Here is a 23,437-nt window from a genome sequence, read left to right as displayed (position 1 = left end):
CCTGCCTCAGAGAAGCCAAGTCTGTTCCCGAGCCTGCCCCATCCAGAAGGATTACAAACCGCCAGAGACAGCTGAGTACCAGTGGAGGAAACCCAGAGGGCCACCCACATTGACCATCCACGTAGGACAACAACTACCCTCCTGGAAGGGTGACAGAGTAGGCTGTCATCTTCCAGGCTGAGCAGTTCACCTAGTCCTCCAAGCCGATGAGCTAAGAAGGATGATTATCGAAGAAAGGGCACTTCTCAGGACAACACAGTAGCCAGGATGAAGGCAGAAAAAGGGAAGAAGCATTTCTTCTACAGAAGACAAGACAGACTTCAGTCTCACAGAAGAGGCGCTGAAAGAGTAGAACGGACTACAGTTCTGGCATGTTCATTACTTCACATATATGTAATGATTTGATGTTTTAAAGGAAAAAAATCCTTGTTTTTTCTTTTCATATAAAATTACATTCCCTCCCCCGCCCCCATCTTCATGCAAGTCTCAAAACCCAAAGCAAATGGAAATGCGCGATAAAGATATAATATATAAAACTGCAAGTCCAAGAAGGCTGAGTCACTGACTTCTGAACCAGAAGTAAACAGGCTGTACTGCCTCTGTTCCTCAGAAAGTACGTTAGCAGCAGTGATTTATCTCTGTCCATCCCATGCTGGCCTACGCGCAGGCTGGACTCAACGACTGAGGCTACTCACAAACCCTTGGTGTCTCTGCAAGTGGAAAATGGGTTGCGATGTAACAGTTCACAGCAACATTGGAGAATTTTTTTTTCTAGCGAAGGGCCAAAGCTTTTAAATACATTTAGCAAGCCATGTCCATGTGTTAATAAACATGTCAGTACTGTTCTGCACTAATGTGAATAAATAATGTGAGAAATACATGTGAGTGGGCTATACGAAACAGTTTCGACATATCTAGCTTTTAGGATATAGGGTCCCACCCTTGAGCTACAGAAACTAGCATCAGTTAGGGGAAAATAAAATGTAAATAAAGTCCAATAATGATTTGTTAGTCTCAGAGTTTCACGTTAAGAAAAAGTATTATCAATGCACAAGTATTTATACAAACAAGACAATGTTTTTTCACCCAGCATTTCCACAGAGAGGTTTAAAAAGACTGATACACCATCCTCTGCCTGATGCTCACTCTTTTCAGCACCAGGAGACAAACATGGCTGCAGCTTACACAGGCAGGAACAGGGTATTTAAGATCCCACGTTCCTCCGTTACTCTCTGTGTGTCTGTGTGCAGACACATTTGCCTGAGAGAATTCAGGAAGACATCAGAGTAAGCACCACTGCAAGCTGGATACCTGACTGATCTCCGAATTCACATTTTCAGCTTGCAAATAGGTGAAAGGTGAATTTCTAGGTAAACTCTGGATCTTATATATCTAAAATTATCTGAAAGCAAGTCTTTTTATCCTGCTTTTTGAACAAGAAGTTAAAAGAAAAAAAAAAATTAGAGGGTTTTGCTGATACGTGGCTTCCCATTTCAAACGTCAGAAATCTTTAGAAAAGTGCAGTTTTGTAGTATCAGACTGATTAACAGAGCGAGCAGAGATGAGGAAGGCAAGAACCCATGCCGTTTACCACTTAGCTTGGAAACGTGTAAGCCAGCTCTTGTGAATACAGACGCATATATTCCAGGTTGATACATCACCTCTTTTTTTTTTTTTTTTACACTTGCAGAAAAGTTGTTTTAGCAGCTGTCTTACTATGGGAACAGGGGGAGCAAGAAGATACGAGAGTCCTGCTCCCTGGGGCTTCCTGCAGCCTAGAATATTGCTGCAGATAGCAAATCCAAAACTGATTGATAGCCCATCCTTTAGCCCAACAAAGTGCAGTGAGTGACACCGATCACCACAGCACACAGCTCCTATTCACGTGGCACAAGAGGAGTGCTCCTACAAAGTGCCCATAAAAATTTCTCAGTGTTAATGGTGGTGCCAGAATTTTGTATATGAAGCCATCACACCACAGATACAACTGATAAAACAAAATGTGATAACCAGTCTGAGCACGCTCCTCTCTTTGCAAAGCACACATTAAACTTGCAGGTACTTTCATATCTGACAAAAATTAAAAGTGCTCTTTTAAAAGTAAGTTGTGTTTTTATGTTTCTAAGTCATCTAGAAGACAGCACTGTCAAACGGAGAATTTCTTTCTGAATACTCACTGCCTGTGTTAATGGCTACTTCACACACCTCTAATAGCACTGACCTCTTTCTGGTTTGTCTCCTTTTATGCCTTACATGCCAGTGGACATTCTCAGAAGAAAACAGCCATTTTCCTCTTCAGGTTTCTTTACTGTTGCTGGCTATACTTTTCTCTTAAAACTTCACCCATCCTTTGCCTCCCTAAGCTATCAGATTGAATGGCAATATGCTCCATGACACCTGTTCGCTCACACACCTGCAGCAAGGAGTGGGCTGTCTCATGAGGACAGGTACTAGGCTTCTACTTCTGAAGAGTCAAAATGTTTGTATGTATCACTGTATCTAAAATTTGAAGTAGACATGATGCCCTCGCTTCACAGGCAAGAGTGACAAACATGACTGATGAAGCAGCCTTGTACACGAGTCAGCAAACTTCAACTGCCAATAAAAAGCTTCTCATCAACTGGTCTGGTTACCAGACCACCCTACATCTTCACACAACCAACAATTCAAATAGGACTGCAGCAGCAGAGACTTCCACCAACCCTAAAAATGACTGTGCACATACACACACATATATAAAATGATCCCCAATATTGACACTTCTTCTGTAAGATACTGCCTGGAATGAATATGCTGACATGACATAATGCACTCTTGTCGAGATCCTCCAGAGCAGGAGTAATCTTTGAGCCCACTTTATAAACGTAGACATTATTCTTTGCCATGACTAGAAGTATCTATGAATATAACAAAAGCTATTTTGGATCATTTTGAAGCACAATGTTATAAAACCTATGGTTTATGCCTCGCAGTAGAAGCGCCTGGTTAAAATGCACAGTTCAAATGGAAAACTGTCTGGCAGGTGAGGCCAGTAAGAACACAAAGTTCCCTTTTCCAAAACAAAGGTAAAAGCAGATTTAATACATAAATCTTGCTATAAATCTTGGGGGAACTGCAAAGTCTTATTTCCTATCCTGAGGTATTTACAGAGGATCAAGGACCTCAGGTCCCAAAGACCGAGTATTTTAAGGAAACGCCCATGGAGGAACTAACCCCACAACTTACTGCTTCCTTCAGTGCAGAACAACCTAAAGGATGATTCCAATAATCAGATATCCAACTAGAAAGATATCAAAGGAAAAAAAAAAAACAACAGTATTTCAGAAAGTTACAGATTTTAAGATAAAGGAATTCCATATCTCCTGATAGACTCTGGTGTTTTACCTGGAGCTCCAGTTGTGCAGAGAGTTTTGGCAAATACACATCTCCCTCTTCTTTGCACACCTGATGTTCCAGATGAACCACCTAATGGATTGTCTCGGAAATCTACGACACGCAGCTCCTTACAGGCTCTTGGCAGAATTCCTTTCTTCTCTGCTCCCAGTAAGTAATGCCCAATTTTACCAGCTTTTTCCAGTTGTCAGAAAGCGACACGGGTTACATAATGTGTAATAATCCTCCAGAGATCAAGACCAGGTATCACAACTTAATCATCCTTGCGTACCCGATGATTTATTAAATTACAATCTGCCTCAAGGACTGCATTCATTTTGGATTTTTCCTGCATGTGGTCCTGGAGTTTCTAGAAGGTACTCTGATGACAAACGCAAAGGAGTAAAAGCTGGCAACACAACAGACCACACACTGAAGTAGCTCACTGTTTCTACAGTTTATACACATCACGAGAACCCAACGACTGTGAATGGCACTCACTGTATACAAGGAAGATGTTAACAACTATTCTGGATTAATTTTTTCTTATTGTAGCATCATCTATGCCAAAAAGCCTACTGTGCACATCACACCATCCCCAAGCCTAATGTGCAAATGGATAGGGAAATTATGGAAGTCTTTGATAATTTCACTGGTGTTGTCAATATGAATTTCAAGACAGATTTTTTTTTTCTTTTCTTTTTTTTTTTTTCCAAATGAAGAGTTGCATCACACCACGCGACAGCTTTTATTCTTTACCTGGCTAGACATTTCCCAATGTAGTTTAGCATGACACTCTAAGAGAAAACTTACTGTAAGTTACCAAGGGAGAAATCAGCATAGTAGGGAGCACTGGACAACAGCAGTTCACCAGAACAAATGTTGGAGATTCCACCGATTATCACTTCCAGCACTGACTACACATATTGCAGGGAAAACGTTGACCTGGTTACAGACTTTTCCATTCCTAACTGCGATCTATCTGGGAATGTGCTAAGGAAACAATCGTCCTACTGAATCATTTCAAGAATTTTACAGCCAAGAAGATTTACTACCATAAAATAGGTCTTGGAAACAAGAATATTTGAGGAGACTCAATAGCTATTAAATCAGTGTGGAAAACATGATGCTGAAGGAATCGCATATGCCTGACACATGTTCTACCAATTTTTTTTTTTTTTTAATAGAAAGTGTCTATAAAAAGCAAGTCTGTAGAATTACTTAAATTCTTCAGACAAAAAGAAAAAAGAGACATAGGTATAAATCGAAATTACATTCATATAAGTAATAGAAAAATTACAAATAGAGCACCACACAGAAGCTGTTTGACAAACTGGAATCAATGATTTCAAAACCTATGTGTAAAAAACACACTTATCCTTTAGTAAGCAAGCTGAGACACATTTTACAGACCTATAGAGATTTTAAAGTTGAGTCAACAATACATAGAAAACCTCAGGCAATCTTTTAATGAGTCCACTTGTTAGCTGGTGTGAAACCAATTCAGAATAATCTTGGGTTTTGTTATTACAATTGCAATGTAGATGTAGTTACCACAAAGAACAAGCTCTGTTCAAGACAGTTAAAAGCATCTATCTTTAAAATTTGACATTTTCTACCATAAGTGAACCAGAAAGATGAGCTGTAAGACTTGCTATCAAAAATACCACTGATAAACATTCTGCTTTCTTGATCAAAATGGAAAAAAACTCCTGCGCTAAACCATAAACACATATAGTACTCTCAAGTAAACAGTTTTAATAGATTCAAAAACACTCAGCCAAAAATACAGCAGCCTTAAAGTAACGTTAAAGCTTTTCTTACACCAACTGATATTATGGAGAATACTAACAAGCTTCGGAGCCCAAAAACCCTTTCCAGTCCTTCTTGCACTCCTGCAGGTTGGTCTGATTCTTTACATTTTATCAGAAACAGCCTAAGGGAAACCCTTTCCCTACAAACCTCTCCTCTCCACATCCTTGGACCACCACTGTTACGACAATGCAGCTACATGACACAATCTTGAACTGCTTCATGCCTTGACACAGTGATGAGAAAGGAAGAGAAATTATCTACTTAATGTAACTCACGTTGAACCACATGACTTTAAACTAGGTAGCTCTGTACAGCTCTACAAGCTGCATACGCTACACTCACAGTCAAAGAAATGAGGAAAACTAATTGCCTTCTTAATTAAATTGATATCTTCTAGAACAATAATCCAATAATTGTAGAGAAGAGAAAAATGAGCATTCTTCTTTGACTTACTTTATGGATTGTCCTGTTTCGCTTGTACAACTTGGTCACCATTTCTTCTTCTGCAATACAAAGAAAAGAGAAATTCTGGGGTTTTTTTTAAAAAGGATTTGCTTGAACTGACGTTTCTCATTATATTGTTAATTAATGCTTGAAGCTTACTGTTTGCTTTTAGTCAGCAATGGAAAATATTTTTATCATTCATTTCTGTTTCTCCGATTTGACTGCCAGAATATTTGTTACATGAAACTGCTCTATCAAGATGAATTGTGTAGACTGTCTTGTGATTTAACATTGAAGAACTAGAAATAAATTCCAAATCCTACTGCAAAGTTTACCAAAGAAATTCCTCTTAGCCCTAGAGAAAGTGAAGAAATGTATAAAGGAGGATTTAATTGCTCAAAGATAGCTATGTAGTGTCTTATTAGACTCTGACTGCTCCTTGCTGGCCTCCAGCACGTACTTCAGAAAGGTGATGAGATCAGAACCTTGGTCTTGGGTTCTGGCTGCTAGCCCTATGTTTCAGCCACCCTAAGACACTGCAATGGGCACTGAATATGAACACGTTGGCCAGTATTTCCTGTTCTGTGCTATGGATTCAAATCTGTAAAAACAGAGAAAGTCTATCTGTACCTTAGTGGGAGTTCTTTAATGTTTCTAAAGTATTTTGGAAGATTAAAACAAAAGAACCAAACCAAAAAACCAAACCAAACAAAAAAAAAACCAAACCAACCAACCCAAAATCTACTAAGTAGAGTTATGAGAGTATTGCCCTTAAAAAGAATGCTCTAACACTACATTCTCTGCTTAACCACATGATTAGTAAACCTTTAGCAGAAGCAGCAAAAAAATTCCTTTTTCCCTTACTATGCCAAGTAGTGACCTGGAAGAACTCCTCAATCCTCCATGAAGAACTGGTATACTCCAGATAATGGAATAACTAAATAACAGGGGACGTACTGGAAAATGAAGTAGAGAGACATCTCACTACTCAAGGTAAGCATTGTTCCTGTTCTGCTGAAAATGGTAATTCACAAGGAGAAAAGAAAAAAAGAGGGGAAAAAGAAAATCAAGAGAGAGATGGAAACAGAAGGACACCAGTTAGAAAGAATCCCAACTCTGGCTACGGTTTGCAGCTAGGAAGGGATAACAAAGCAACAAGTAAATGCCAACATGCATTTGTCAACCTGCTTAACTTGCCTTTCCGACAAGTTACAGAGCCACAAGCATGTTAGTTTTCATACCATGTCATACTTCTTTCTCCTACATCAATAAAGAAAGAATGGTCTTCATAAATACGCTGTAGAATTGGATGGAAAAACACATCCAAAGAATAAAACTATCAGTGGCTCAGAACAGTGACCACACATTGATCCTGGCACGTGATATCCAACCTTTAGCATCAGAAAAGCATCAATGCGTTCAGAAAGAAACAGAGCACCTCCTTAATTCATCCACCAACTATGCACGAGAAGAAACGCTTTCTGAATCTTCATCAACTTAAGGTCTAAAATCTCAATAGAAATAAATACATATATCATTAGTGGGCATGAAATCATCCAGCTCCTTTAAAAGAGACACTGTTGAACTTCAAGCTATTTAATTTAGCAAAAATAACAATAGATCTTTATAAAGCATGTTTTTCACTAATGACCTGGCCACTATTTTTGTGATGCTTGCCTCTAAAATGCACAGCCGATACTTGTGGTTTTAAAAAAATGACATTTCTTTTCTCAGAATGTTGTTGTGAAGGAAAAAAACAATCCAGAAAAAATTAAACTCAGAGTACAATCAAATATACAAAGGAAAACCACACAAGTACAGATTTCATCATACTCCTCCAGATTTTAAAAAGATCAACATATTTTGGAGATGGGTGTGATTTTATGCTAGCTATGTCCCTTCAAAATTGGCAACTACATTTAATTCAGTGGCTTCTTATTCCAAATTCCAAACTCCAGTTGAAAACAGATTCACAATGCAGTCCTACAGCTGAATATACTCTAGGGGAAAATAATTTCCTTTAATTTATTCCAAATTCATTTGCATGACAGTATATCATTAGTGCACATAAGAAAATATGTATTATACCAATAGAGAAAAAATTCTGTGCAAACAGTTAAAGAAACTCACATCCCACCAGTGAGATGAGCGTGAAATTCAAAGTCCAAACCTGTTTTTTTGTTTCTTTAAAAAACAAACAAACAAAAAAAGCCAAACAAACCAACCCCAAACAATACACCCACAAAAAAACCCCAAACAGAGCTGTTAGCAGTCCAGAGACAGTAACTTGTTTAGATACCACATGATCTTAACAAAATCCCATTTATTACGTACCAGGTATCTCCTAAATAGCTAAAAAGAGCCACATGGGCAATACAGTGTGTTTTAAAAACGACTGATGTAACGCAACTCTGAAAACTACTCAAGTGCAGAGAGGTCTCCCTACCTTAATGATTAATAACAAACAGAGGAAGAGAAAAGGAAACACATACTCACTTTGTAACTCCATCATCAACCTTGTTGTCCTGGAAACAATTCTTCTACAAGAGAAGAAGTACTTAACTACTAAAACATCTTCTGCTACTAGGTTGGGTTTTTTTTTTTTCTTTCTTCATCTTCTCTGCAGTGCTCTCACTGTTTGATAAACAGCCAGTAACAAATCTTTTGCATAAAATAGTAGAAAAATTGAAGCTCTTGCTCTCAGAAGAAAATGTAACATTCCATTTGAGTATGCAGCACCTACAGGAACATCAGGTTTGCATGAAGCCTGGTTTGCACCGGATTACAATTCTGTTATTGTTGCTGATGTTAAAATGCACTACTAACTGAACCTTTCATTTTAGCAATATACAGTGCTGGTAAGAGATAACTGCCAATTTGACAGCATCACATTTTTCCAAGGGAGCAGAGTGAGAATCTCAGACCATGCTCCATACACACAAAAACTCACAGCATGCTCTGTCACAACAGCTCAGCCTTTGCTCATAGGTGGCAAACAGCCCAACATATACCGACTGGAGCCCTGTACATAAAAAGATTTGCTGCATGGCTTCCTCGCTCTCTCGACATATGAGCTATTCCCTGAGCTACCACAAGCTTCTTGCTTCCATGCAACTCATTCAGAAAATGAAACTGAGGATCTAGCTGTACCCTAAATATAATTAACATTCTCAAACATTCCATTAACAGTGCGAAATGTTTACTGCTTCACCAACACCATTGCAGAAGTCAGCTTGCACATCCTGCTCACCTCATTTTACCAGAAGCCAAAAAGGTTAACAGCATCCCTGCCTGCAGACAGCCACCTGCCAGTGGGAAAGTCCTTCCTCCAGGAAGGACTCCACAGAGATGGATTCCTCGGACAAACAGAACAAACACGTCTACTGACGAGTGAATGTAAACCAGCAAACCTACAGAGTGAATTCAACCTGCCTTACTCATGTGCGTAAGTACTTGAGGTTCAGCTCTCTTGCAGCTGAACACCTCCGCAGGAGTGCAAAAAGGTCATAAACCACAAAAAAATAAATCCCTATTTCTGGCTTTATGGTTAGTGTATGTGTTTGGAAGGGAACAGAACTTTCAAACCCAGTGCTTGGCAATGTGTTACTGCATTGCTGGCCACAAACAAATACAAAAAACAGTCTTAAGAGCAAAACTTTGATTGTCTCTCATTCCCAACAGAAAGTCCTTTACATTGCGCTGGAGTAACCCATCTGGGATCAGAAATCTTAGCAACTCCTGACTTCAGAGCAACAGCTACCTAACACACAGACCAGGTTAGGGACTGTCCTCTAGCCCACACATCAGCCACAGCAGCACGGCTGGTACCCGTACAGCCAGGCGAGCTTTCCTGCCCCGGAACAGGGTAGCCATACCCCAGCTGTCCATCAGAAACAGTTCCTGCACCACGCTGATCTCCAGATGACGCCCAAGCACTGCCTGGAAGAACGCTGGCCAGTACAGCTAAAACCATGCCAGGGACTGTGTTACCAGTTTAACAAGACAAATTACAACTGCCCAGTACGGGGAGCCATCCATGCTCTTCCCCTCTTCGTTTATCATTGTTCTTTTTGAAACAGTTCTCTTTGTGCTCCTACTAGAAAGAAAAAAAAACACCACTTAATTTTAACTTCTATATTAAATAAAAGCTGGGTTTAGGAATCAGATTTATCCAAGAAACAGCAGCTTTGTTTCAGACTAAGATCCTTCACTCCATATTTGCCCATATATCGATCTCTTTTGCTACACAACCCATTTGTGTCAGATGCAGCAATGTGACATTACCTAAATTGGTTTAATCCACTGCAATAAACAAACACACTTAAATAGTTGTACATTCTTACTTTTTAAACTATTAATGTTTTGAGTAAATTTTGCCCCCGACCCTCAGCCAGCCTGCCCATGCATACTGTTTTCAAGTAAAACGCCAGAGTCTGTACTGCTCTCAGAAGGGAAAAAAAAACAAACAAAAGCAATAACAGTAACAGCTCTCATTTGAAAATGAGAGCTGTTAATTACCAAAATTATTCCCCCAGTCCAAAGGGGTTTTGGTTCCTTCAAAAGAACCATGATTAAATACAATTATGCTCAGCGGTTTATTCAGTGTGGTATCTCTTATTTATTTGCACTCTTTGGTAAGAAGGAGGCCTGCTTTTTCCCTTGACTTCCTCTCACTTCAATGTACTTCCGAGTTCTTTTCATGTTACATTAATGCTAGTTATCCCTCTTTTCGTACCTTAGGTTTTCTATTAACTCTGTCTGATACGCTTTTATACTGATTTTGAATTCCACGTCCTTGTTTCTACTTTTCAAATTACTTAACATACAAACACGACGCATATCTCTCTGCTTTGGTTTTCCTTTTCTCTCGTGCTTTCATTCTAGATGTTTTGTTAACTCTCAAGTCTCCATGTATCCTCTTACTACTCTGAATATCTGCTCAAGAGATCATACGTTTAGTGGGTAAAACTATCTGAAATCCTAATTAATTAGGATCTGGAGTTGCTACCAGTAAATTACCATCTCTATCAGATCTAAAAATCTCAGCCTCACACAATCTTGAAGTGCCTCTGCAAAATGCCATGAAGCATTTAGCAGTAGAATCTATCCCACAACAAGGATTAGAATTTTCCATCTCCTCCACTAAGGATCCAATTCCCCAGGCAGCATTTACTGCACAGGCTCAATAATCGTTACAAGTATGTGCCATCAAGTAGGTAGTCAACATCTACAGAAGACTCTCAACACATGAAAAATTGAGGGGCTTTGAGCATCTTATACATCGTACCACACACTAAACTCAGCAGTGGAGACAGGAGGAAGATGTTTGGGAACTTGGTACGTGCATGTAAATTTAAGATGATGAAAATTATGGTGCCTAAAGGTAGCAGCAGCGTTGCATGTGTTACAAACACTGAATTTTCTCAAACCATTTCCAGTACATGTAGTTTTTCCCATTCTCAGCACTAGAAATTCCCTATGTAGAACATAAATCTTCACGTTCGGCACTTTCTAGTTCAAAATATGACCAGGTTTACCAGCAATCTTTTAAGAGTGTTTAGACCCTCCCTCTGCTCTGGTGCAGAAGCATACTGTATCTCAGGCTGGAAAAACATTTGTTCTCCAGATTATTTCCTCTTATTTCAGGCAAAAATTCCAAACCATACGAAAGCTTTCGCCCTATGCTGCCACTGAATACCAGTTGCTGCACAAGTAAAGGAGAAAAAGGCTGAAGCAACGATTTTAAGACAGCTACTTTTTTTTTTTTATCTGTGATTTTTAGTTTTCAGTAGAGCGGAATACGTTATGTGTCAGAAATTAAGGCAGAGAGTGATGCAATCACCGCCACAAAGTAGGGCAGAAGGAAAAACCTCTAAAACTTGCAGGACAGCACGAAAATATAATAAAGCAGCTCTACCATCCATTTAAAAAAAAAAAAAAGCCACCAAACACCACACGTAACAAAACAAAACCCTCTGACAATTATTTTTATTCTCAGCCAATAATGCTATAAAACACATGAAGTTAACACAAATAACTTCTAAAACATTTACTAATTACTTGAGGCTATTTTTCATTTTACTGATTCGCTGTAATGTCCGTGACCACATGAAATTCTACCAGTTTTTTCCAAAGAGGTATTTCCAGTGAAGTCAGTGGGAATCCAACAAGGCCAGGGCCATCATATAAATAGAAATCAGAAAATAGTATTTCCGTAAGAAACCACTCAGGTTTATTGGATTAACAGGCATTTGCAAGTGACTCACACTGACACAGCCCACAGTAATCCAATCTATTTGTGATAAAAGCAAATTCAAAAGAAATCTTAAATTCAGAAAATTACCTCTGTGGATTCTCACATGGTTGGTTTTATTATATGAAATCATATTAGCTGTTCCCTCCAAATGAGAGGACAAATACATTAAAAGCTGAATTTTAGTAGGGTTTTTTTTAATACCATGACTGCAGTATGTTCTTAACAGTAGTAGCTGCCACGCTGAGCACAATTAGGCAGGATAAAAGAGCCCTGAGTGGAAGTGCTGTGCGGAACACAGCAGCTTTGCTGTCCTACAATCCTGCACGCACACGTTGCGCTGAAAGGGGAAGAGTGGGAAGAAGAAAAGCCATGGAGCCCCCTCACTACACTTTCATGGGGGAAAACTAAGGTAGATAGTTAGATCTACGATGGTAATCATCATAATTCTCCTGTCTGTACTGTGGTTTTGATTTCCAGTTCGGCATTTCTTGAGGAACTATGACTTGTCTCTAGGGGACGTTACTAAATCTTAATATACACTGAGGTGTTCTGGCACAGACAACTGAAGTATCAATGCTTTACTGAAAACCTGAAGGATGCATTCACAGCTCTCACACCTCCTTTAAAACAGGGCAGCATGCAGGGAGGCCGAGACTGGTATGTAGCTTATCTCTATAAATACTCCTTCACGGCAATTAAAGAATTTGTGCTTCAATATCATACCTTTTAACAGTGCCATGAAGAACAACAGTCTTTTAAAAACGTATTACTAAATATTCCATATGAAAAAAAAAGTTGCAAATATAAGCAGAGGTGATACCAGCCACAGCGTGGGGTCACGCACTAGGGACCTGGAACTGGACTGTGACATGGACTGGGGACATGGCTTAGTGGTGGACTTGGCAGTGTTAGGTTAACGACTGGACTTGATGGTCTTAAGGGTCCTTTCCAACCTAAATGATTCTATGATTCTATACACCAAGCTGTAAATCACCAAGTATAGAGGTGAAAACTCGTTGGTAAGAACCAGCTGCCCACCACTGAGGCCAATGAAAGCTTACCAAACACAGACTTCAAGGCTGAAGTGACTGTTGTTATTTAAAGAACTGCTGTGCAGCTCTCACCTGTACCACCTGGTTAAGATGGACCAAGGACAATAGTACATATGAATTACATCGTAAGCAAGAGGCTCTTTTTTTTTTTTTTATGCACACTTTCCTTCACGCATACACGCCCACTCTTAACAAATTTCCATTAACGGCTACTCTACAATCCTAAAAAGCAGCATGTTGCAGCCTTGGGGTAACTAAATTAGAGTGATCGATGTTGAAGTTAAAAATCAAGAGAGAAAACTAGGCATATTACTTTCATCGCTATAAATACATTCCTTCAGAAAGGCCCTGCACAGCATGAAAATTTAAAAAAGCTTACCACATTCTGCATCTCCTGTGAATCTGGCCATGACCCCAGGGGCCTTTCCCAAGGACACTCCAAATAAAGGTTAAAAATTACCCAGCTGATTACACGGAATAGTTTTAATGTACTGCAGCCTTCCCCTACGGAAGATCAGACAGAACGGGACGCAGATCTTAGCAGGAAGGGGTGCATAATAGATGGCAGTCGAAACGGCAAAGCGCAAGAGGGCAATGCACGATTCTGTTTGTTTGAAAGACAAGGTTATGGCCATTTTCTGTAGCAACTAAATGAGTTTGGAAAGCATGACCTCTTTGCCCTCGTGCATTTTTCAGATTTGTTTTTTGAGAAATTCTAGCCTCTGCATTACAGTAAAATGCTGTACAACTTTCAAATAGCTAGATTTTGTGCTAACCCTAACTCGTAATCATTCTGGCCTTGCAACCATGGTGTGAAATTTACTGAGCTAGACAGCTGGGAAGGGGTGGGTGTGAAGAGTGGGGGCGGTGTTGGTTTTTTTAATTATTATTGTACTTCTGGTGTTCAACCCTTCCACTCTAACGAAATCCATATTCAGAAGTCTGTAGGGATGAAGATGACGCTTGTACTTATGGATATTTGGTCAGACTCTAAAAGCATCCGCACCTTTGTTTGCAATGAATGAATTAATCTCCCTTCCAATTTACCTTGGTGACTAAAATATACGTATTTTCAGCTTGTAGCCCTGAGTAAGATAAGAAGTTGCACCGCTCAGAAAATTGTTCTGTCCACGTAAGGCTCTCCAAAATAATTTTTATCTCTTCAAAGCCCTTTAAAAGATACCTACTGAGAAATGCTTAATAATGAAACCTATAAAGAAAATTCCCCAAGCTCACAATACTATCACAAAATTAACGCTTAACTGAAGTTCTAGGAAAGGATCATCAGCTTTCCACATAAACCTGCAGTGAGTTTTTCCTGAAGCCCTCAACCCTACCTACCCATGCCTAGATTTCATACTTCATTCCTATCCCGAATCAGCCATAACAGCAAGATAGTTTTGCTCTGTAATTTTCAGATCTCAGTCAAACCCTACACTAAGCATAATCCAGGATGGTGGACGTGAAAAAAGAAAAAACATTAAGACAAGCTGTAAAATTTAGTCTGCTTTTACCACCTAAACAGGCATCGCCACAGCCCTTCATCGGACAGACACACGCAGCCACGTCTTATTGGTCCATGTGTGCTTGACGCGTTGCATCATCATCACGTGGTGTGCAGGTTCACATGACCTACCTACAACCACTTTGTAACACAAATACACGCAAAAGTTAAACCTGTGCTTACACAACTCTTCACAAGGTTTTACATTTCCCCCTGCCCCCCCCCAGATCTTCTACTCTTAAGAATACCTTTAAAGTCACTACCTCCCCACACACACCAAGAGCTGCAAAAAGCAACACTGGGCTGTTTTATGGATCATCTCCCAAGGCAACACGTTCCCAGACACACATCACTGTATTTCAGCCTCCGTAATATTTTCTTTAGACAGGTACAAGTTGTCTCAGTGAGAAAACATTATCTTGTGCGTGTCCCATTGAAAAGATTAATCTGTTCAACACCTGATGATTCACTCACCCACATGTTAAAAGTCCACATGAAAATGACTCATTCCATCCGTAAGAATAATCACCTGGGATATCAAAGTCCCCTCATCTTTTCCAGAGCTGGTAACTGCTTTCTTACACAAAGCAAGTGGATGGCAGGCTTTCCTATTATGGCACAGGTGATATGAAGGAACAACAGGCATGGGACTGGGCCCTGGGAATTTTAGAAATAAAATAGATCATAATAAAAATACTTGAGAGTAAGTTTGTAGATAACCGAAGCACTGTCAGAGGAAATACTAACACTCCATAGTGACCTGGTGGTTGACGACAACAACTGATGTTAATCCTAACAAATCAAAGTCACCCACGTTTGAAGAAGGAACACAAGCTACTCCTCCGTGACTTCAACACTTTCTACCCGGAGAAGACTCTGAAGAAATTGCACTGAATCACCCTGGTACGGACTGCCAGTGCAGGGCAAAGCCATGTTAAGGACTTGGCCAACAACACCATCTTTCAGTGTTTATGAACAAATCAAGCTAAGTTCTAAGCTAAAACTTCATGTCCAGTTATGATATCCACACTGCAAAGATGACGAAGTACTGGCAAGTGTTCAAAGGCAGACCTTAGAAAACAGTCGGCCTGGCTGCGATACAGTCTTCATGATGCTAGGTCAAAGGTCTCATTTATCAAGGAGAAGATGAGTGTTAACTTGGTTTTATAGGTACTTCGTGATTATGACAAATAACAACCAACCCTGCAATTCTTGGAGAGAAAGGCACAGCAAGATACTACAGCTGGAAGCCAAAAACACTCACATTTGAAATAACTTGTCACTTTTTAACAACAGGATTGTTAAATATTTACTGCTACTTTGTGTGTCAGGAATAGAGAGCTTTCTAATGGCACTCTAAGATGAACTTCTGTGGAAGAATTCTCATCTTCTTACATACACGCCAGTCTAGATTATAGGCTTGGCATAAACATGAACCTAAAAAATTTGTTAAAAGCTAGCTACGAAATCCTAAAACTAGTATTGAAGTCAATTTTAATGTTTTAATTTCATTGTTACTGCTATGTAATGCTTACTGCCGAAAGATGAACTGCGCTCTTTCAACTTGAGAGAAGCATTTGAGAGACCGTTTTCCCGTTGGTAAACTTATCTGCAAAAATACAAACATGGAAAATACCTGATCTACTATTTTTCTTTCACTTAATTACTTCAAAAGTAACATGCAAGCTTAAGATATAAGACTTATTTAGGGCAGAAATAAATGGTAACTTAAATTGTGCAATATTAGACTACGATGAGAATTTATGTCAAAAGAGGACATCAGTTCAGCCAAAAGAGCAATTAACAGAAGTGAATAAAGACGTGCTGCTTGCGTTCATGACTCAGCTCCCTCTATCCCATCCTCCTATCAGCCAAACACTTTTTATTACCATTCCTTCTATCACTCCAGAACCGGAATTCTTGACTGAAGTTGAGACAGTACTTGGAGGAACGAAAAGTGGACAGTACAGAGAGTTCGGTAACTCAGTAAACGCTAAGACTTTAGAAGCACATTCTCTACCCACATGGCTGGTTGTGCCAGCGTGCGCAGAGCCCATCAGTAACACCTTGCACGGAGCACACAAAGAGGAAAGGGGAACAAAAAGAAGGAACTGATCAACAACTCGAATGTGTCCTGACAAATGAATAGCACCAGGAATATTGTTTCTTGATACCAAAAAGAAAAGAAAGGATAAGAAAATAAAGGATATAGATTCTAAACTGAGAAGTAAGAAAATTAAAATGAGAAGCAAGCACTGGCTTATATTCAACTCCTGATCCATATTGAAAAATATCACTCTAGAAACTCCATTGTAAGCAGGATGTCTAGTAGTATTTATTGAAAACTCTCAAGTTGTTCTTCAAGAGAAAGCAATGTCTTGTAGGCATTAAATCTTAAATATTTATTCTTTGTTTTTTCATTCTAGGTCCTAAATCTTCAAAATCTCTTCTACAGAAAGATGTTCTGCCTTCTGCGATGCTCAGACAGCTCAGGAGCACAGATCATTCCTCGGTTTTACTCACTCTGTTGCTCTGCTGCCCTTGCTACAGGGACATTAAATCATATCCCTCTGGAACTGTCACTCTCCTCTATCACACACAGCCAGTGAATTTACACAGTACTGGACAACGCACTGCAACTAACCCATTGTACTTACTTGTAATTCTGTATTTTTTAAAAATAAAATTAAATTTAACAGAGTAAGGCATAACTGACTCATTTTTAATTCTGAGTCATCCTGAATCTGTGGATTCCTGTATCAGGCTATCTATACTCTGAAAAAGGTATCAGAATATAGCAATTTCTAACCAGCTTAAGAATGACAAAATTGACAAAGCAGGCACCAGTAACTGGTCACCACTTTCATTTTATCCTGAAAAAAAAAATTAAGCAAGCCCTCTCTATTGAATATAATAGAGGAGTTTTTAATAAACAGAGCGGGTGAGACAAGCCACAGTGTTTCACATGAGATAAAAGCTGGGAAAGTCCCTTCCCGTCCCGTCAGAACTACAGACCTCGAACTTGGAGAAAACAAAAATTCTCTTGACAGTAGTAAGAGATTAGGGCAAACTCCTTCACACAGGCCTATCCTGGGGGCCGTGCACACAACATCGTACAAACCACATCCTAAATATGCACCAGTTATGCTCCTGATGCCAGGAGGTAAACTCTTCACCCTCTCCTTACACTTCCATTTTATTTCCTTTTAATATTCTGCAAAACCAAATACATGTGGTTTACGTAATAATTGCCAGTATGTCATTTACTCCGTGAGATGGGAGTTTAACTCCTTAAGGACGCAATCCTAGCAAAATAAATGCATTCCAGGAGCCTGAAATACTAGTGTTTCTGAGGAAATTATCACCAAAGTATATAGCAGAGTGTTTCTGAATTTTGTAAGTTTATGGGAAGACTCAAACTGCTCAGCATTTTTTGTAAAATTCTTCTTCCCAGAATTACCAGTTATGTAAGAATCTCAGATGCCAATAATGAAACATTTTCTAGTCTCCAAGGTAGCACAGAAATGCCTGAAATTTGTCTGACATTCCTCTCCCCCCCCCCCCAAAAAAAAAAAAAAAACCCAGAAGGCATGTAAAAGGAACTCAAAATGTTATTTATAAAGTCTCATTAATTATCAATTATTGAAATACTAGCGGCCTAATTGTGCCTGAATACTTGGTCAGGAATGTTGCTGACAGCTTCTCATGCACTCCAGTCATGTCTTTTTTACCGAGGTGGGGGGGAAGTATTAAAAAAATTTAAAAAATAAAAAAATTTTTAAAAAGTAGTTTTCCATCACAGTTTCCCAATCTTTTCAAGATTACAAGTACCTGATGTTATTAATAAAACAAATATCTATGGCTTTAATGAAATACATTAAATAAAGACATTTCCTTCTGAGATTACTGCATTAACATGTTTATACTGTCCATAACTTCTGTTCAAATACACAAGCAGATTTTAAAAGATTAACACACACACATTAAAAAGTCCAAACCCTATGCAGCACTTAAATATCTGGGTCTTAAACCGAAGTTATTTTAAGTAAAGAGCAGAAGTAAAGAACGCTGTGGACCTATGGCTACAATTCTGAAAGCTACCAAAGAAGCTGGATGTCCAGCTCAGTATCCAAACTTCTTGAGCTGCTTACAGAAGTCTGCTTTATGACTCTATTCACTGTTGGTGAAACACTGGGCATCAATTCACCTGTGCCCACCCCTACATTAGGACAAAAAAAAAAAAAAAAACTGGAGAAGGACCCCTTTCTGGCATTGAGGGCAAGCATCACTGCATATCCTGTATATCACTGCATATCCTGCATCCACACAGCTGAACTGTCTTTGCCCGCAGCACAGGGTGTTGGTGTTACCCACATCCCTGCCAGGAACAGACTTGGCTTCTTGCTGTCCTCAAACTGTACGTTGCTCCAGGGTAAATGTAGGCCCCCTCCAGAAGGGAACTGGTGTCCTGGTTACCCAGGACATGGAGAAGGCTGAGGTTCTCAATGACTTTTTTGCCTCAGTCTTCACCGACAAGAGTTCCTGTCCCACCGCCCAAGCTGTAGAAGGTGCAAGCAGGGACCGCGAGAATGAAGAACTGCCCATTGTACTCGAAGAGCAGGTTCGGGATCATCTAAGGAACCTGAAGGTGCACAAGTCCATGGGTCCTGATGAGATTCATCCGCGGGTCCTGAGGGAACTGGCGGATGAAATTGCCAAGCCACTGGCCATCATATTTGAGAAGTCGTGGTGGTCTGGTGAGGTCCCCGATGACTGGAAGAGAGGGAACATAACCCCAATTTTTAAAAAGGGGAATAAGGAAGACCCAGGTAACTACAGGCCGGTCAGCCTCACCTCTGTGCCTGGCAAGGTCATGGAGCAGATTCTCCTGGAAACCATGCTAAGGCACATGGAGAGCAAGGAGGTGGCTGGTGACAGCCAACACGGCTTCACCAAGGGCAGATCGTGCCTGACCAATTTGGTGGCCTTCTATGACGGGGTGACGGCATCGGTGGACAAGGGACGAGCAACTGACATCATCTACCTGGACTTGTGCAAAGCTTTTGACACTGTCCCGCACGACATCCTTCTCTCTAAACTAGAGAGACATGGGTTTGATGGATAGACCACTCGGTGGATAAGGAGTTGGCTGGATGGCCGCACTCAGAGAGTGGTGGTCAACGGCTCAATGTCCAGGTGGAGACCGGTCACGAGTGGAGTCCCTCAGGGGTCCGTGTTGGGCCCGGCCCTGTTCAACATCTTTGTCGGCGACATGGACAGTGGGATAGAGTGCACCCTCAGCAAGTTCGCCGACGACACCAAGTTGTGTGGTGCCGTCGACACGCTGGAAGGGAGGGATGCCATCCAGAGGGACCTTGACAGGCTGGAGAGGTGGGCCCGTGCCAGCCTCATGAAGTTCAACCAGGCCAAGTGCAAGGTCCTGCACCTGGGTCATGGCAATCCCAGGCACAAATACAGGCTGGGTGGGGATTGGATCGAGAGCAGCCCTGAGGAGAAGGACTTGGGAGTGCTGGTGGATGAGAAGCTTAACATGAGCTGACAATGCGCCCTTGCGGCCCAGAAGGCCAACCGCATCCTGGGCTGCATCAAGAGAAGCGTGGCCAGCAGGTCGAGGGAGGTGATTCTCCCCCTCTAAAATGGCCTGGTGAGACCCCACCTGGAGTACTGTGTCCAGTTCTGGAGCCCCCAACACAAGAAGGACATGGACCAATTGGAGAAGGTCCAGAGGAGGGCCACGAAGATGATAAAAGGGCTGGAGCACCTCTCTTATGAGGACAGGCTGAGAGAGTTGGGGCTGTTCAGCCTGCAGAAGAGAAGGCTCTGGGGAGACCTGATAGCGGTCTTCCAGTACCTCAAGGGGGCCTACAGGAAAGATGGGGATAGGCTGTTTAGCAGGGCCTGTTGTGATAGGACGAGAGGTAATGGTTTTAAAATAGAGGGGGGTAGATTTAGATTAGAAATTAGGAAAAAATTTTTTACAATGCGAGTTATAGAACACTGGAACAGGTTGCCCAGAAAGGTGGTGGAGGCCCCATCTCTGGAAGCGTTCAAGGCCAGGTTGGATGAGGCTCTGAGCAACCTGACCTAGTCAGGGATGTCCCTGCTCCTTGCAGGGGGGCTGGACTGGATGACGTTTGAAGGTCCCTTCCAACCCTAACCATTCTATGATTCCATGATTCTATGAAAACATCAGCTGGCCAAGCAGTCAGTGAGCATCCTAAAGATTAATATAGTGTGGATGTCCACAGGACCCTTCAAACCCACTAAACTCTGCTTAGTTTACTAGTTCAGGCACAGCTTGTTTCCACGCTGAGCGCCAACAACCTAGCAGCAATGTGCAACCTAACAGAAAGGGTAAGTGACCAAAGAAAGGCCAGTTCTGCCATGAAGTTCAGGATGATACCCACACTGGACTGGATGGCACATACGTAGCCTTTAAACCTCCGTGAAGTGTTTTCTGCAATAGTAGTTTCATTGTCTTACTTACCAAATTCTTTCCCAGGCACTGGATTTGCAGAAGTTTATTTTCTCTCATCAGCCTCTTCATCCTGATTTCAGACCCAAAACCTCCAAAGTGTTTTGCACAGGCACAAGGCACAACTAAACTTAGGTCTTTTGTAGAGTTAAACACGGCTCCAAAATGGATCCCTCTGCAAAATTAAAGCCTCAAATTGCAGTTCTTGTGATTTATATTTTAATATAGTTTGTGTGCTGGTATTAAAGTAGCATATGGCAGTATTTTTTTTTTAAGCTGCAAGAGCTTCAAGGAAGAGAAGCAGTATCATTCTACAACCTGCTTATATACCAAAGCAAGCTTTTTTCCAAGTGAGTTACACCTAAGTCTTTAGGATGCTAATCCTCTTCTACCAACACAAAGACCTCTCCACATCGAGCACAAAGTTCCCTTTGCCCTATTATCTTTCGACTGCTTCTTATGGCAGAACACCACGTAATAGTAACTATGAAGGAAGCCTAAGCTCTCTGTTCAGAACGCCAATGATGACAAGAAGAGTAGATCTTACTTTTTGCTTTTTGAAATTATTCCAGCAATTAAGAGACTCTGGAAAAATCTCATCTCACTTTAGCTCTCTGAAAATCAGATATCCAGATGAGATTAATCTTAATCCAGCTGGATTAGATGGATACCTCCTCTCACAATTCAAGTTAGGTAAGATGAAACCCTCAACTCCAGAGGAACCAGAGCTCTGAAGTTCTGCAGAGATGGTATTCACATTACAAATCTGAAAAGGAGTTACTGTAGAAGACACATACTGTATCACTGCCAACACCTCAGCAGAATTTGAAATCCTGCATCAAGTGTCTGAAATAGAAAACACTAGAAATGTCATTCCTGAAATAATCTTAGGACCCTACAGAAGGTGAAAACAGACAATTTGAAGGAAACGGACTCTCTGAATAAGCACAAACCTGATCATTTACTGATTGCTGAGTAGTCCTGCCTCTTACTTAAAAGACAGAGCAGAGTAAACCTCATTTCTTTTTTCAGACCTCAGTAACAACAATAAAGCCTTACCACTGATTTACTTCAGCAAGGACTATGGGGTCATTTCCCTGAGAATAATGAGAAGTGCTCAACAACTGAACTACAAGTTACTATATCCCGAAGAGTTAAAGCATCCCCCTGGAAATTATACGTGAACCCTTGTTCCAAAACAGTTAACCCAAGTACTCCGTACAGTCCTCATCTGTGGAACAGACAACTCCTCCAGTGAGTATTCTCCCAAACCACAAAAACTGTGTGTTAATTTTTCTTAATTCTTGGCATGCATTAACTGAAAACACCCCTCATCATCTGTCCTGACACCATTCCTGAGAATTTGTATTCAATCTATGCTTACTGGATGGGAACAAATTAACAGCATGCTTTCAATATCCTTCAGTTCTCCAGAAAATATTATCTTTCCCTAAATTAACATAATAACAAGAGATCAGTGCATGTCACTGTTGAAGCAAACACCTACTTTCAGCCCCAGCCTTGGCATCATTTGGTGGGCAGAAGAGCATTTCAAACCTGCTAGAAACTGAGATCAGCTACCACCCAGCTTAAATAAAACCCAGCACTACGTTATGTAATCTACATAGTTTTTAGACTAGTCTGCATTCTCGCGGAGCCTAAAACTGAGGAAGCTACAGACAGAACAAAAGGGAACAGAAAAAGTTCATTAACCTCAGTCCAAAGGCTGCTTACCAGTCTGTATTTGCACCCTTACGCAGTATTGTCCATTCACCCACACAAAGCTGAGCTTTAGCATACATTCTCATAATGTTGAGGGTAAAGCACCACAAAATTTCCAGCGAGTCAGATCAGTCATTTGGATGAACAATCACTAACAACTAATATGCTAAAAGACACACTCAAAAGGGTTTAGGTATTTTTTTTTTTTTTGGTAGTGTATGAATAAGTCCAGACTGACACAAACTCATCTTAAAAACTCAAAAACAGCTGGTACACTGACACTGACCATATGGAACAATCAGAAAGTAGTAACATACTAATCAAATCCGACCTTTAAGGGCAGATTAATCTCACCAAATCTCCTCTGTTGAAAATGTCAGGGTTTTCCTCATTCATTCTGGCTCTTTCTACAACCACCGCGGAGATGGGCACTTCCAAAGAACAACTGAGCCTGCTGATCCCATCCTGCCATGTCTATCTTATACCAGTGGAAGAACTGCTTTCAGGAAAGATGTCTGGTTCACAGAGGGCTACAGTTAAGCACTGCAAAAATAACAATTTACAGAAAGCAGAGGCTGGTCATCAATGGAACTGACAGCTGTGGGCAATACCGCCATCTCACACCTCAGCCACACATTCAAACTCAGAAGTTGTCATTATTACTACTCTCTCCAGACTTCCTTGCAGTGTCAATACTGAAATGGAATATATAATGCTAGAAATGTAATCAAATAGTGTTTGCATCTCTAGGTTGCAGACTTTCCACTTACTTACTT

At 40.6% G+C, this 23,437-nt stretch overlaps 1 long non-coding RNA gene across 3 annotated transcripts in view; it reads right to left on the bottom strand.

Annotated features, from left to right (window-relative positions):
• Nucleotides 1–23,437, bottom strand: part of LOC147601961 (uncharacterized) — a 126,234-nt gene that overhangs the window by 56,740 nt on the left and 46,057 nt on the right. For all 3 annotated transcript variants that reach the window (XR_015258130.1, XR_015258129.1, XR_015258131.1), the window contains exon 3: nt 5,641–5,690. This is a non-coding gene — a long non-coding RNA (uncharacterized LOC147601961). The remainder of the gene's footprint in view (nt 1–5,640; nt 5,691–23,437) is intronic.

Source organism: Chlamydotis macqueenii, chromosome 1 (assembly GCF_036417535.1).
Source record: "Chlamydotis macqueenii isolate bChlMac1 chromosome 1, bChlMac1.mat, whole genome shotgun sequence".
NCBI lineage: Eukaryota > Metazoa > Chordata > Aves > Otidiformes > Otididae > Chlamydotis > Chlamydotis macqueenii.
The sequence above is the reverse complement of the archived record's forward strand: the minus strand, read 5'-3'. Positions and strand labels throughout refer to the sequence as shown.